The following is a 15,229-nucleotide window of genomic DNA, read 5'->3' on the forward strand; positions in this document are numbered from 1 at the left end:
GGGTAAAGTCATTTTCTCTGATGAATCCCCTTTTTGATTGTCTGGGGCATCTGGAAAAAAGCTTGTCCGGAGAAGACAAGGTGAGCGCTTCCATCAGTCCTGTGTCATGCCAACGGTAAAGCATCCTGAGACCATTCATGTGTGGGGTTGCTTTTCAGCCAAGGGTGTGGGCTCACTCACAATGTTGCCTAAGAACACAGCCATGAATAAGGAATGCTACCAACACATCCTCCGAGATCAACTTCTCCCAACCATCCAGGAACAGTTCGGTGACGAACAATGCCTTTTCCAGCATGACGGAGCACCTTGCCATAAGGCAAACGTGATAAGTGGCTCGGGGAACAAAACATCAATATTTTGGGTCCAGGGCCAGGAATCTCCCCAGACCTTAATCCCATTGAGAACTTGTGGTCAATCCTCAAGAGGCGGGTGGACAAACAAAAACCCACAAATTCTGACAAACTCCAAGCGTTGATTATGCAAGAATGGGCTGCCATCACAAGATGTGGCCCAGAAGTTAATTGACACCAGGGTGGATTGCAGAGGTCTTGAAAAATAAGGGTCAACATTGCAAATATTGACTCTTTGCATCAACTTCATGTCATTGCCAATTAAAGCCTTTGACACTTATGAAATGCTTGTAATTATACTTCAGTGTTTCATAGTAACATCTGACAAAAATATCTGAAGACACTGAAGCAGCAAACTTTGTGGAAATTAATATTTGTGTCATTCTCAACTTTTGGCCACAACTGTAGCTCGCATTCTGTATCATACAGCTATGAAAGTTATATATTTAGAACCACCTGCTCGATTGGAATTAAGCGACGCCTGTGTCTTGAGTGTCCAAGAACGGTTTAGTTTTTTGTGTTCTGACTTGTAAAACAGGATGAATAAAATAAGTAATGTAAACATTATCAGTAATTACCAGGAAACTCTACAACATTTGTTTGAAAATCACACCAAGATTGTTAAAACTGGCCTTAGGTTATTGAGCGATCTGATTAGGATTTACCCTCGTAGCAAGGCCTATTTATCATGTGGAGGTTTCATTCAGGTCTCTTTTTTTTAAAAGCACACTGTCTTTGGCAGGAGAAAGACCAGACTCAGAGGAACCAGAGCCAGGGACGTCCAAACCAACAAGAAGACACCAGTGTTCCCACTGTGGAAAGTGTTTTAACCAGTTAGGGAACCTGAAAGAACACGAGAGAATACACACAGGTGAGAAGCCTTACCACTGCTCCCAGTGTGGAAAGGGTTTTAACCATTTAGGGAACCTGAAAAACCATGAGAGAATACACACAGGGGAGAGGCCTTACCACTGCTCCCAGTGTGGCAAGTTCTTTAAAAAGTTATGGAACCTGAAAGAACACGAGAGAATACACACAGGTGAGAAGCCTTACCACTGCTCCCATTGTGGAAAGGGTTTCAGCCAGCCGGCGAATCTGAAACGGCATGAGAGAATACACACAGGGGAGAAGCCTTACCACTGCTCCCAGTGTGGAAAGTGTTTCAACTGTTCAGGGGAGCTGAAAAACCATGAGAGAATACACACAGGGGAGAAGCCTTACCATTGCTCCCAGTGCGGAAAGAGTTTTAACGTTTTAGGGAACCTGAAAAACCATGAGAGAATACACACAGGGGAGAGGCCTTACCACTGCTCCCAGTGCGGAAAGAGTTTTAAAAAGTTATGGAACCTGAAAGAACACGAGAGAATACACACAGGTGAGAAGCCTTACCATTGCTCCCAGTGCGGAAAGAGTTTTAACGTTTTAGGGAACCTGAAAAAACATGAGAGAATGCACACAGGGGAGAGGCCTTACCACTGCTCCCAGTGTGGCAAGTGTTTTAAAAAGTTATGGAACCTGAAAGAACACGAGAGAATACACACAGGTGAGAAGCCTTACCACTGCTCCCAGTGTGTAAAGTGTTTCAACCAGCTGGGGGAGCTGAAATGGCATGAGAGAATACACACGGGGGAGAAGCCTTACCACTGCTCCCAGTGTGGAAAGAGTGTTAACAATTTAGGGAACCTGAAAAAACATGAGAAAATACACACAGGGGAGAAGCCTTACCACTGCTCCAAGTGTGGAAAGGGTTTTAACCATTTAGGGAACCTGAAAAAACACGAGAGAATACACACAGGTGAGAAGCCTTACCACTGCTCCCAGTGTGGGAAGGGTTTCAGCCAGCCGGCGAATCTGAAACGGCATGAGAGAATACACACAGGGGAGAAGCCTTACCACTGCTCCCAGTGCGGAAAGAGTTTTAGCGATTTAAGGAACCTGAAAAAACATGAGAGAATACACACGGGGAGAAGCCTTACCACTGCTCCCATTGCGGAAAGAGTTTTAACGATTTAGTGAACCTGAAAAACCATTGCTCTCAATGTGGAAAGTGTTTCAACCAGCTGGGGGAGCTGAAATGGCATGAGAGAATACACACAGGGGACTTGCTGTCTTATATTGTTGACTGATAATGATTACCTGTTTCTACTATATGAACTTGAATTGTACAAAGTATACTAAAACATATATTTGTATGTTTTTATTAGAAAACATGAATTGAATATGGAGTTTGAATATAGAGTAGGTCAGATTCCATCTGTTTTAAATGGTCCTTTTTTAAACTCTGACACTGTGTGTGTGTTTATCTGTGTGTCATTCCTCCTGCACTGCAGATACTCAAGTGATATTTGGATGTGATGCATTTGTTCCGTTGGATACATTTGCAATGTTGGCCCACTGATGATTAAATGAAATGAAAATGTTCACAGACTCTGTAATGCAAAATGTTAATTGTATGTGTCCACATATCTGAGTATGTGACTTGTGGTGGATGAATCAGAATTAGTTGGGTAACATAGATAATTAGGTGTATGGCAGTGTCTGGAACCATTGTATGTCCTCTCTGATGTTGCACTTATCCTGGGATAGTGTATGACCTAGAGGCTCACTCCCCTCAGTGAGCTTGTCCAGGAGTGGGGTCAAGAAGGGTTTTACTTGAGATGGGGGTATCTAGAGTTGACAATTGAGTTATGCCATTGGATGAGTTGGTGTTTTTGTGCTATGAAGTACCAGGAACGAGATTAGAACCTCGTTTTAGGGACCAAACTGAACGATAATTTATAGCGAATGCTATCTGGCTACGGGATACTCCTTTCTCATTATAAAGTCTCACTTTGTGAACTGTTCCTAATATCTGTGGTTTATGTCGGCTAGGGGGTGGATCTTTGCTATAAAAGATCTCAGTAGCCATTGTGTTGCCACTCTCAACGGTTCATTAGAAATAGTGAATTGTTGAAAGTCATTGCAAAGATCTTATTATTAAAGATGTAGTTTAAGTATAACTCTGATTGGTGTGTGAAGTTTTAAAGTATAACTCTGATTAGTGTGTGAAGTTTGTCTCTCCTCATTTGGTAATACAGAAATTAACCACCACAGACTAACCTTGTGAAACTGACCTATTATAATCTCCAGTTCCTGGGAGTATCATCCTGCGTTGCAAACCAGTTTGCACCTGTGCCCTTTGTATGAATAATATCCCAACTAGGAACAGGAAACTATAAAGATATGTGCTCATCACCCAATGCTTCAGGAATTCAGACTGTCTACACTGCGCTGTGTAACTCTGTTATTCTCTCTGAGCTCAGAAATAAAGAATCTTGGTTTGACTTGGACTCCAGCAGATCCTTATTTTATAATATCCACCACAACTCTCCCACGGATTGCTGTTTATCATTGTCTCAATGAAGAGTTCTGTGTTTTCCTTTCCTGGGTTCATTTACAAGCCTCCCACTGGTTGAATAAACGTTGTTTCCACGTCATTTCAACAAAACAAATCCATGTGATGATGTTTGATTAATGTGGAAAACTGATTGGATTTGTAAAAAGCCATGAACATCAGGTATGTTTTATTTTTCACTGAACTGGCAACCTAAATCCAATGACAGGTGACATTTTGTGTTGATTTCATGTTGAATCCACTTTAGTTGAAGACTCAAAGAAATGTAAAGAGAAACTAGACGTTCAACACGTCTGTGCCCAGTGGGCTGGTTTGAATACGTGGCAGGTGTTGGATCAATATCCACCTTAGTAGCTAAGTTTCATGCAATTTGCGCCAGATTTCCATGTGAATATTCTCAAATCTGCATAAAACAATATACACATTTTCCCATCAGAAATGTTTGCATCAAACAGACTTATTGTGGATAAAAGGCTTTGCGTTATTACGTAGTGCACAAGAAAAATAACGTTTGCTTTTAAATTCCCATGTACCGAATGAAAAATACAAGTTAAATTGGTTTCCATCACATTTTCAACTCCACTGATGGTTTTAAAAACTTGTGTAAAATAGAAAACATGCTCTTGTCCCGTGCACTGTAGCCTGCATCTCACATATATAGTGTTGGTAGGCTACCTACATGATGAGATTATTATGGATGAGAGAGATATTATTTTATTTGTCAAATGGCAGCCAAGCATCAATCATGTCACCAGAATAAGACCATCAAAATGTATTGGAAAGGAGCATCAAGCTCATCACATGCAGTTTCACCACCCTGTGAAGTTCATAACTTATTTTGTCTGTAGTCTAATAAACTGCATGGTTTCCCAAGTCGTAGAGGGAGGACCACACAACATATCATCACGTGACTCCAAGTTAACTAAGATGTGATGGTTAGTATATAAATATTTGTGGATAAATGAGTTTCCACCGCCATTTCTTGCTCATACATTTTTACTGACACAAAAAGACCCCACCATGTAAAACGAACAAACAAATTGTCTGTCTGCATTAATAAAAGTGTACAGGCATATCCTGTTTCCGTCAGCCCGGTCATTACTTTTGAAATGGTTGGATCAATGTCCACCTTCATGATATGGATGAAGCCTGATTTGGAATGTCTGAGTAGTTCTATCTGATGTCATAATACACCCATCTGATAATCAAGTGATATTTAGAATGTCTGAGTAGTTCTATCTGATGTCATAATACACTCTGATAGTGATCCATTTGCTCCATTGTTTCCATGTCAGTTGGTTTCCCACTCTGAAGATTTATATCTGACAGAGGGGCTTTAAAGGAATAGTATGGTCACATTTACAGGTTTTGGCTCAGTATTCTTAGTATGATGTGAAAAAAGAACAATCAACTATTTTTTGATAATGTATATTCCTATTCAGCTTCTACATCTGCATAGAGGCAAACAGTATCTTAAAGTTGATTAAATATATATATATATATATATATAAATTGTACACTTCTATTTTCACAATTTGAATTATTATTCATCAAAAACTATACCAACAATACACTGCAGCTTTGAGATCAAGAAGAGAATGGGCTGATGGGTGGTGGTGCTACTATACAGGTAAGGCTGTCCAATATGAATGTTCAATACACACAATAGGTTGATCAGTAGCCAGTTAGCTGTGCTGCTACAGTCCAATATGAATATTCAATACACACAATAGGTTGATCGGTAGCCAGATAGCTAGCTGCTACAGTCCAATATAAATGTTCAATACACACAATAGGTTGATCGGTAGCCAGTTAGCTAGCTTCTACAGTCCAATATAAATGTTCAATACACACAATAGGTTGATCAGTAGCCAGTTAGCTAGCTGCTACAGTCCAATATGAATGTTCAATACACACAATAGGTCGACTGTTGACCAATATGAATGTTCATAATGAGGGAAAAATAAAGGTGGGCTCTCCTGTCAACATGGGGCTCCTGCTGCAGGTAGCCTAGCGGTTACTAGTGTTAGGCCAGTAACCGAAAGATCTCTGGTTTGAATCCCAAAGACAACTAGGTGAAAAATCTGTCAATTTGCCCTTGAGGACAGCAGCAGCAGGAGCCTCATGTTTCTCCCATTCTTCTCTGCAGATCCTCTCAAACTCTGTCAGGTTGGATGGGGAGTGACACTACAAAGCTATTTTCAGGTCTCTCCAGAGATGTTAAATCGGGTTCAAATCCGGGCTCTGGCTGGGCCCCTCAAGGACATTCAGAGACATCTCCCAAAGCCACTCCTGCATTGTCTTGGCTTTGTGCGTAGGGTCGTTGTCCTATTGGAAGGTTAACCTTTGCCCCAGTCTGAGGTCCTGAGTGCTCTGGAGCAAGTTTTCAAAAATTATCTCTCTGTATTTTGCTCCGTTCATCTTTCCCTCGATCCTGACGAGTCTCTCAGTCCATGCCGCTGAAAAACATCCCCACAGCATGATGCTGCCAACCCCATGCTTCACCGTAGGAATGGTGCCCGGTGTCCTCCGGATGTGACCCTTGGCATTCATCAGACCAGAGAATTTTGTTACTCATGGTCTGATAATCCTTTAGGTGCCTTTTGGCAAACTCCAAGCTGGCTTTCATATGCCTTTTACTGAGGAGTGGCTTCCGTCTGGCAACTCTACCATGAAGTCCTGCTTGGTGGAGTGATGCAGGGATGGTTGTCCTTCTGGAAGGTTCTCCCATCTCCACAGAGGAGCTCTGTCAGAGTGACCATTGGGTTCTTGGTCACCTCCCTGACCAAGGCCCTTCTCCCCCGATTGTTCAGTTTGGCCGGGCAGCCAGCAGTAGAAAGGGTTTTGGTGGTTTCAAATTTCTTCCTTTTAAGATGATGGGGACCTTCAATGCTGCAGAAATGTTTTGGTCCACTTCCCCAGATCTGTGCCGTGACACAATCCTGTCTCGAAAGGAGTATATCACATCAAATATAGGCTACTTAAAGTTCATGAGAGAACACACATATGCTCGTACACTTGTCTCATTTTTACAAGAATAGAATTGTGCTTTTGGTCATGCAATATTTTCTTGATATATATGTACACTGATCAAACCAAACATTTGGAGAGAAATAAACGTCCAAATATGGACTAGGAACCTCCCCCTTTTCCCTCAGAAGAGCCTCAATTTGTCGGGGCATGAACTCTTCAAAGTGTCCAAATCCTTCCACAGGGATGCTGGCACATGTTGACTCCAATGCTTCCCACAATTGTGTCATGTTGGCTGGATGTCCTTTGGGTGCAGTGAAGGCTCCTCAGAGAAGGATGGTCTTCCCCTTCCTCCTCTGAGAAGCCTCCACTGCACCCAAAGGACATCAAGCCAACATGACATAATTGTGGGAAGGGATTTTCAGTGAGTTTCAGAAGAAAATAAATTGGTAAAACATTAAAATAAAATAATTTTGGGATACAACTATACTAAATATAATCACATCACCAAATAATTGAATAAAAAAATAATTGAATAAAACATACTATTTTGCGTCCTCCTCTGGGTACATTGACTTCAATACAAAACCTAGGAGGCTTATGGTTCTCAAGGCTTCCATAGACTTAAACAGTAATTATGACAACTTCCGGAGGACATCCTCCAACCTATCAGAGCTCTTTCAGCATGAACCTTCTCCGCTGTGCAATATGGTTTCCGAGCTGGTCATGGGTGCACCTTATCCCCGCTCAAGGTACTAAACGATATCATAACCGCCATCGAGAAGAGACAATACTGTGCAGCCGTATTCATGGGTTGGCACCCCCCATTGGGATGTGCCATGGCGAAGATCTTTGTGGGCTATACTCGGCCTTGTCTCAGGATGGTAAGTTGGTGGTTGAAGATATCCCTCTAGTGGTGTGGGGGCTGTGCTTTGGCAAAGAGGGTGGGGTTATATCCTGCCTGTTTGGCCCTGTCGGGGGTATCATCGGATGGGGCCACAGTGTCTCCTGACCCCTCTTGTCTCAGCCTCCAGTATTTATGCTGCAGTAGTTTATGTGTCGGGGGGCTGGGGTCAGTCTGTATATCTGGAGTATTTCTCCTGTCTTATCCGGTGTCCTGTGTGAATTTAAGTATGCTCTCTCGAATTCTCTCTTTCTCTCTTTCTTTCTCTCTCTCGGAGGACCTGAGCCCTAGGACCATGCCTCAGGACTACCTGGCATGATGACTACTTGCTGTCCCCAGTCCAGCTGGCCGTGCTGCTGCTCCAGTTTCAACTGTTCTGCCTGCGGCTATGGAACCCTGACCTGTTCACCGGAGGTGCTACCTGTCCCAGACCTGCTGTTTTCAACTCTCTAGAGACAAACGTTTCTTAAACAGAAAAAAACGGGATAAACGTACCTGAATTTGTCAAATAAAATCAAACTTTATTTGTCAAATGCGCCGAATACAACAAGTGTAGACCTTACAGTGAATTGCTTACTTACAAGCCCTTAACTAACAGTACAGTTCAAGAAAAGTTAAGAAAATGAGCAAATGACCAAAAGTAAAAAATAATAAAAAGTAACACAATAAAATAACAATAACAAGGCTATATACAGGGGGTACTGGTACCGAGTCAATGTGCAGGGGTACAGGTTAGTCGAGGTAATTTGTACATGTAGGTCGGGGTGAAGTGACATTTCATAGATAATAAACAGCAAGTAGCAGCAGTGTACAAAACAAATGGAGGTGGGGTCAATGTAAATAGTCCAGGGGGCCATTTGATTAATTGTTCAGCAGTCTTATGGCTTGGGGGTAGAAGCTGTTAAGGAGCCTTTTGGTTCTAGACTTGGTGCTCCGGTACCGCTTGACGTGCGGGAGCAGAGAAAACAGTCTATGACTTGGGTGACTGGAGTATCTGACAATTTTTTGGGCTTTCTTTATAATTGTCCTGGATGGCAGGAAGCTTGGCCCCAGTGATGTTCACTACCCTCTGTAGTGCATTACGGTCAGATGCCGAGCAGTTGCCATACCAGGCGGTAATGCAACCGGTCAGGATGCTCTCGATGGTGCAGCTGTAGAACTTTTTGAGGATCTGGAGACCCATGCCAAATCTTTTCAGTCTCCTGAGGTGGAAAAGTTGTTGTCGTGCCCTCTTCACGACTGTCTCGGTGTGTTTGGACCATGATAATTAGTTGGTGATGTCTTCAAGACTGTCTCTCACCTAAAAAACCTATCTCGACCTGTGTGCACCTACGTTCTAAACTTTCAGTCATAGGCTAGGTTGTAGCAATCTCATGATGGGTATAGGGAAAATGTTAGTATCATGTAGTAGCCTAAACCTATTGCTGTTACATTGAACAGGGTGAATGGAATATGAATGACAGTTATCCAATATGCTGTAATAGAATTAAGGCCATGCTCATGAAAAAACAAATCGTTCTGCCTCATCTTAAACACCACTGTTTGGGTGGTGGATGATTCTTGGTACACATGGGAAACCGTTGAGCTGGAAAACCTCAGTAGCGTTGCAGTTCTTGACACAAACCGGCGCCTGGGACCTACTACCATCCCCCGTTCAAAGACACTTAAATATTTTGTTTTCCCCATTCACCGTCTGAATGGCACACATACACAAGCCATGTCTCATTTGTCTCAAGGCCTAAAATGCCTTTTTTAACTTGTCTCCTCCCCTTCATCTATACTGATTGAAGGGGATTTAACTAGTGACATCAATAAGGGATCATAGCTTCCAGCCCCAGCTAACACACCAGACTCCAATAATCACCTAATCATAATCTTCAGTTTAGGATGCAGTTTGATTAATCAGCTGTGTTTGCTAGCGAGGGAGAAAAAGTGTGACACCAATCAGGTCCCCGAGGACTGGAGTTGCCCACCCCTGGTTTGCAGGATGATTGGTTTCTTAAAGAGCGTAGCTTTAATGGAATAGTACAGTCACATCTAGATAAAAACGAATGTGAAAAATTAACAGAGCAAATGTTTATTAAAACACTACCTATTCATAGAAGTATGTATTCATCATTTACTATATATCAGCTTATTGTTAAATTATTCTGACGATTTTTCCAATACAAAAGTGTAGTAACTATTGTTTCCAAACTGCGTTAACCACTCCAGCCAGCAGATGGCGATATGCGTCTTTCAGGTGTTGATTCTTGCGTGACGTATAATGGACTGGACGGGACGCTTCTTCAGGAACAACAACGCGGCTACTCTTTCAACCACCTCGGTAGCTTGCTAGCCAACATAAAACTGAAAGATTGACGCTTTAGACCATGTTAATGTACATTAGCTAATCTCAGTGTTGTTAACGCAGTTCAGTTGACGTATCAACTGGTTAACTTTAACCTAATTTGCTTGTTCAATTTTCAAAGTTGTTAAAACATTGATACTGAGCCTAGCGTTAGGCTAGTCGCTAATTCTAACATCCCAGACCATGAGCTCACTAAACTACTCATCCCCTGTTAAAGAAGAGGTCCTCTGTATGCAGAAAGAAGCTCTGAGGCTGAACATTGTCGTGAAAGAAGAAGAGGATGTTATAGAGGAAACAGAGGAAGAACCTTTCAGAGAGGAAGACGATGCTATCTCAGTAGAGGTGAAGGAGGACGATGCTATCTCAGTAGAGGTGAAGAAGGAAGACGTCTTGGGAGTGAAAGTGGAGGAGACAGAATATCAGATTAACACCAGTGAGTACTGTCTTAAAAACAGAGCCACACACTATGCCGTTAGTTTAACTAATGTGGGGATTTTAAGGGGCATTCTACTGAAGTTCTACACGTGAATATGTTGTTCAGTACTGTAGGAATTGTTAAAGGGGCCATCTGCCTTTGTTAGTTTTAATCTGCCATTGGTACATATATTTTGGGGACTTTTAAATTAGATTTATTAAATTATCCATGTGGTCTACATTAAAGTGCATCTCATCTAGTATAACAGGCTTTTAAAATGCAATGTTGGAGCATAATTTATACTTACAATATCAAAGGGATGCAAAAGGGGCCCATTCAGTGGAACGACCCTTTAACATTTGCATTTTAGGCCCTGTTTAGAGAGATTAATGCCTCTTGTAAGACCCTATGATTATAATAGACGGTCGTAAGTTCACTATCTGTTTGATGTTCTCATTCACACAGGAGAGAGACATGACTATTGTGGATCCTCTGGGGAGCCTCAACAACATCCTGATGCTGACGAGTCAGAGAAGAGTCTCTCCAGATCAGAACACCAGATGGTACAGCTTGGTCTGGTCTAACATACAGCTTGCTCTATCAGGGTCTGGGCTGGGTTTCTGTAAACCACTTCATGACAGCGATGACATAAGCATTCATAATGATATGTGTCTGTGTCCCCTCTTTATGGTTACCAGGACAACGCTAGCCCTTTCACCCTCCCGGAGTCCCCGTGTCATGCCTCTCCCGGTAGCACCTTACTGCTGGATATGAAGAGGTTGTCTGTGCTGCTGGTGGACTGCAGGAAAACAACGGGGCTGAGTGGAACTGTGAGAGGAAGAGAAGAAAAGAAAGGATCAGATTTGACTCATCAAAGTAAGTGCTGTAGTTTAGTTTGAACAAATTCAATAGATCTGCCCACTGGTATCTGTTACCAGGACAACCAGCAGAGTTCTGTTAGTTGACAGGAAGATAGACTGGTATATGTTACCAGGACAACCAGCAGAGTTCTGTTAGTTGACAGGAAGATAGACTGGTGGATATGGATGTTATGAATATAACACTGAAAAAGGATTCTGCCAATAAAAAGAGAGAAACCAATAGACCATATAAAACCTTGATGAAAGTTATCTTTAGAGAGAAAGTTTCAAGATGATCTGATGTAAGGTGCTTTTTACAAAACCTTTTCCTTAAAACATGATGGATGTTACATTGCCTGTCCCAGTCAACCCCCCCTTTCTTTACAAGACTCTAGAACACACAAACTAAACTCCAGACACTTCAATGTGGTCTGTATTGCTTCATTAACATCTGATCTACACAACTTGTTAAACGGGCCAATATATATTTTAAAACAAGCTCCTTTTTTTGTCTTGACCTCCATCTTTGTAATGGACAAAGTTAATTTCATTTCCTACTTTAACAGGTCAAATAAAGCCTGAACTCCAACATATTGACCTTACAGAAGATGGTTTCATTTGGAAATGACTAACTTTATTAATAAAATGTGTAACTGATGCTAACAGTTGAAATTCCTCCACTGTCCCTGTCCCCATACCGGGCTCAAACCAGTGATCCTCTGCTTCTCAACACACGTGACTGCTCTCCTTGAGAATAAACTCTATTCAGAGTTCTAGAGCCACACACTCACTATAGCACAATAATTACTATAGCACAGTGTATTTAACAGATGGTGAGATCAGAAACAAATCAGCCCCTTTGTTGCTCTGTTTCAGAGCTACTCTGCCTTCTGACGAAGGAAAACCTTTTCAACTATAAATGTATATTTGGCTGCCATTTAGGCTGCAACAACTATACAGTGGAACACCCCCTGATCTGTTGTTTTATGAAGGGTCACCTACGCCCAGTACCCAAACAGCTAGTCTCATCCTGGGATTTTTATGTTTTGCTTGAGACCATTTCCGCTGTTGGGGCCGCTGGAAAGAATAGAAATTAGATTTATATTGTTTAAAACTGCTTTACTTCAGCCATTATATCCGTATAATGAGTTACACCCCCATATCTTCATGAGATTCTATAGTAGCAAGGATCTGACACTTCCGGAGGGCTTGATGGCTCAATCCACCAGAGGTATGGCTACAACATAGGCATTGTTCAAAGGCATCTCTGTTCAAGAGATCTGTAATGCAGCATGTTGTGGTGATGTACCTTCATGAGGTTCTACTGACTGGACATCACTACACATACGGTGAGTAGAGTGGGGACCTCTGAGGGATGATCCTGTCTAGACTTGGCATCAGAGAGTATATGAGCTCTGTGGTAGTTGACTATATCCCCAAAGTGAGAGACTAACGAGTCACTGAAATAGAACTGAAGGTTCCCTAACAGAACCCTGATTCTATGATATTCACCAGGTTACCTAACAGAACCCTGATTCTATGATATTCACCAGGTTACCTAACAGAACCCTGATTCTATGATATTCACCAGGTAACCTAACAGAACCTTGATTCTATGATATTCACCAGGTTACCTAACAGAACCCTGATTCTATGATATTCACCAGGTTACCTTTCACACATGGAAGACGGGAGCGACTATGTCCCTGATATAGGAAGTGGTCTGCTATTGGCCGTTGCTATCGGAGAGGACAGTGCCTCCTGAAAGTATTCAGACCCCTTGACTTTTTCCACATTTTGTTACATTACAGCCTTTTTCTAAAAACACAATACCAAACATTTTTGTTTGATAATTTTGCTAATTTACCAAAAAATACAAAACTGAAATATTACATTTACTTAAGTATTCAGACCCTATACTCAGAACTCTGTTCAAGCAGCAGGTTCTGCTCTGGAGCAGGTTTTCATCAAAGATCTCTCTTAAAGGAGGACTGTAGCATCTAATGATGAAACATTATGGAGTCTTAAAGGAGGACTGGGATGGGAAAGGAAAGGGGATATCTAGTCAGTCACAACTGAATCCATTCACCCTAAATGTGTCTTCCGCATTGAACCCAACCCCTCTGAATCAGAGTGGTGCGGGGGCTGCCTTAATCGATGTCCACGTTATCGGCGCCCGGGGAGCAGTTGTTGGGGGTTAACTGCCTTGCTCAAGGGTAGAACGCCAGCTTTTTTCTACCTTGGGGGGCGTGCGGATTCGAACCAGCGACTTCTCGGTTAATGGCCCAACATTCTTAATCTCTAGTCTACAAATGTCACAAATGTTCCAACTTCAATTCATTATTTCTCAATGATGCAGATTCCCGGATTATGCGACGTTCAGAATGAGACTGTAGAGGAAATTGATTAATTAGCGACTGTTGTAAAATCGATGTTCTGATATTCTTTGAGGTAATTTGGGAAATAGAAACTCAATAAAACTAATTTCCCCATGGTGCCCAGGTTAATGAGTTAATAATTGTCTGATTCATTTAATCACGCAATTATAAACCGTTAATCATTCGATGAGCAGCAGTCGTCACATTAACTAATACAACGTCACGACATATTGGCACCCCGTGGGAGGCATCGAAGATAAAACTATGGCCGCACTTTTGGGTTAATTCCATACCAATTGTGTAGCAAGATACATATATACCATTAATAGCTATAGGCAGGACTGGTGTGGGAGAAGCGTGTGTGTGTCGTTCCATTTCACCCAGATACTGGTCGGGAGAGAACCACCCCTGTGGTACATCTGACGAATGTCAGTGTGTCGGAGGGTCTACTGAATGCTACGAGCTAGGGCATATGTACCAGCCGATGTAGACATTCTGAGAATAATACTAGTGGCCCAACTAGTAGGTCGCTTTCAGGAGTGATCTGACTCGGTCATAAGCAATTCCTAGAGCAGAGGACATATGAGCCAGCCATTACGGAAATTTGAGTAGATATATTCGTTTGACCGAACCGAAGCCATTATCTTTCTACCTCTCGCATTTGGTAACGTGAAGAGTTTAAGGGTTGAACGTGAGACGTCACCTAGTAAAACCGTTCCCTTGTTGGGGGGAACTTCCCTTGCGCGGCGAAGTGGAAGGAAAGCTAAGCATTGCGCCAGATGCTAAGCTAAGAAAGGGGAGCAGCCATTTTTGTTTCCCCCTTTGTTCATAGTGAATTCCCGCGCCGGGCGGGAATCATGTGAGATCTCAGCTTGCGCTATCAGTAACCTCTGGCGAAGAATCGCCAGTCATTTTTCATGAAATAATTCAGGTTACGCTGTAGGATATCAAACCAGTCTCAACTGATTGGATATCATTGTCTCATTCAATTTAATACATACTGTAACGACCCGGTATTGTGTTCTGTGTTTGTGGGTGTGTTATGGTTCTCATGGCTACTAGCAGGGGTTAAATATGTCAGGACAGATGGAAAGGTTGGGGGGGTATGATGGGTAATCCCGCGGGGTTTGGAAATGCATCAATAGGGATTACTGTCTCATCTTTCTTTCTTTTCTGTTCGGGGCCTTGATCAGTTCCTATGAGAGTGACCCTTAACTCGACATGGTAACATTGTGTACGTTCGGCATTTAGCGGCGTGGGCTGTGGCCGGAACAATAGCCCAGTTTAGGAATAAACCTGTGTTCTGACCTGCACACCTAGAGTCCGTCTCTTTTCCCTTTATGACCCAGCCGGGTCATTACAATACATTAAATTGCTACACTACCTTTCCAGGTTGGTTATTGGAATAATACACACACTAATGTCTTCTAACCAATGAGATGGTTAAACTTTTCCACATTAACTTAGATATAACAACTATGTCAGGTTAATTAAAGCTAATACCTTTAGCATATACAGGGTTGACAAATCTTTCAAATTGATTAATAGATTAAATCCGTTTTACCAGTTCAATGGTGTTTAGGGAGACCTTTTAACATCATTGTGAAA

The 15,229-nt window shown here is 42.1% G+C and overlaps 1 long non-coding RNA gene and 1 pseudogene across 1 annotated transcript; both read left to right on the forward strand.

Moving 5' to 3' along the window:
- Positions 1-15,229, forward strand: part of LOC120023451 — a 127,692-nt pseudogene that overhangs the window by 80,268 nt on the left and 32,195 nt on the right.
- On the forward strand, positions 10,177-10,891 carry LOC120018242. Its single transcript, XR_005472196.1, has 3 exons — positions 10,177-10,310; positions 10,341-10,401; positions 10,849-10,891. It is a non-coding gene; the product is annotated as an uncharacterized LOC120018242 (long non-coding RNA).

This window comes from Salvelinus namaycush, chromosome 2, assembly GCF_016432855.1.
Source record: "Salvelinus namaycush isolate Seneca chromosome 2, SaNama_1.0, whole genome shotgun sequence".
NCBI lineage: Eukaryota > Metazoa > Chordata > Actinopteri > Salmoniformes > Salmonidae > Salvelinus > Salvelinus namaycush.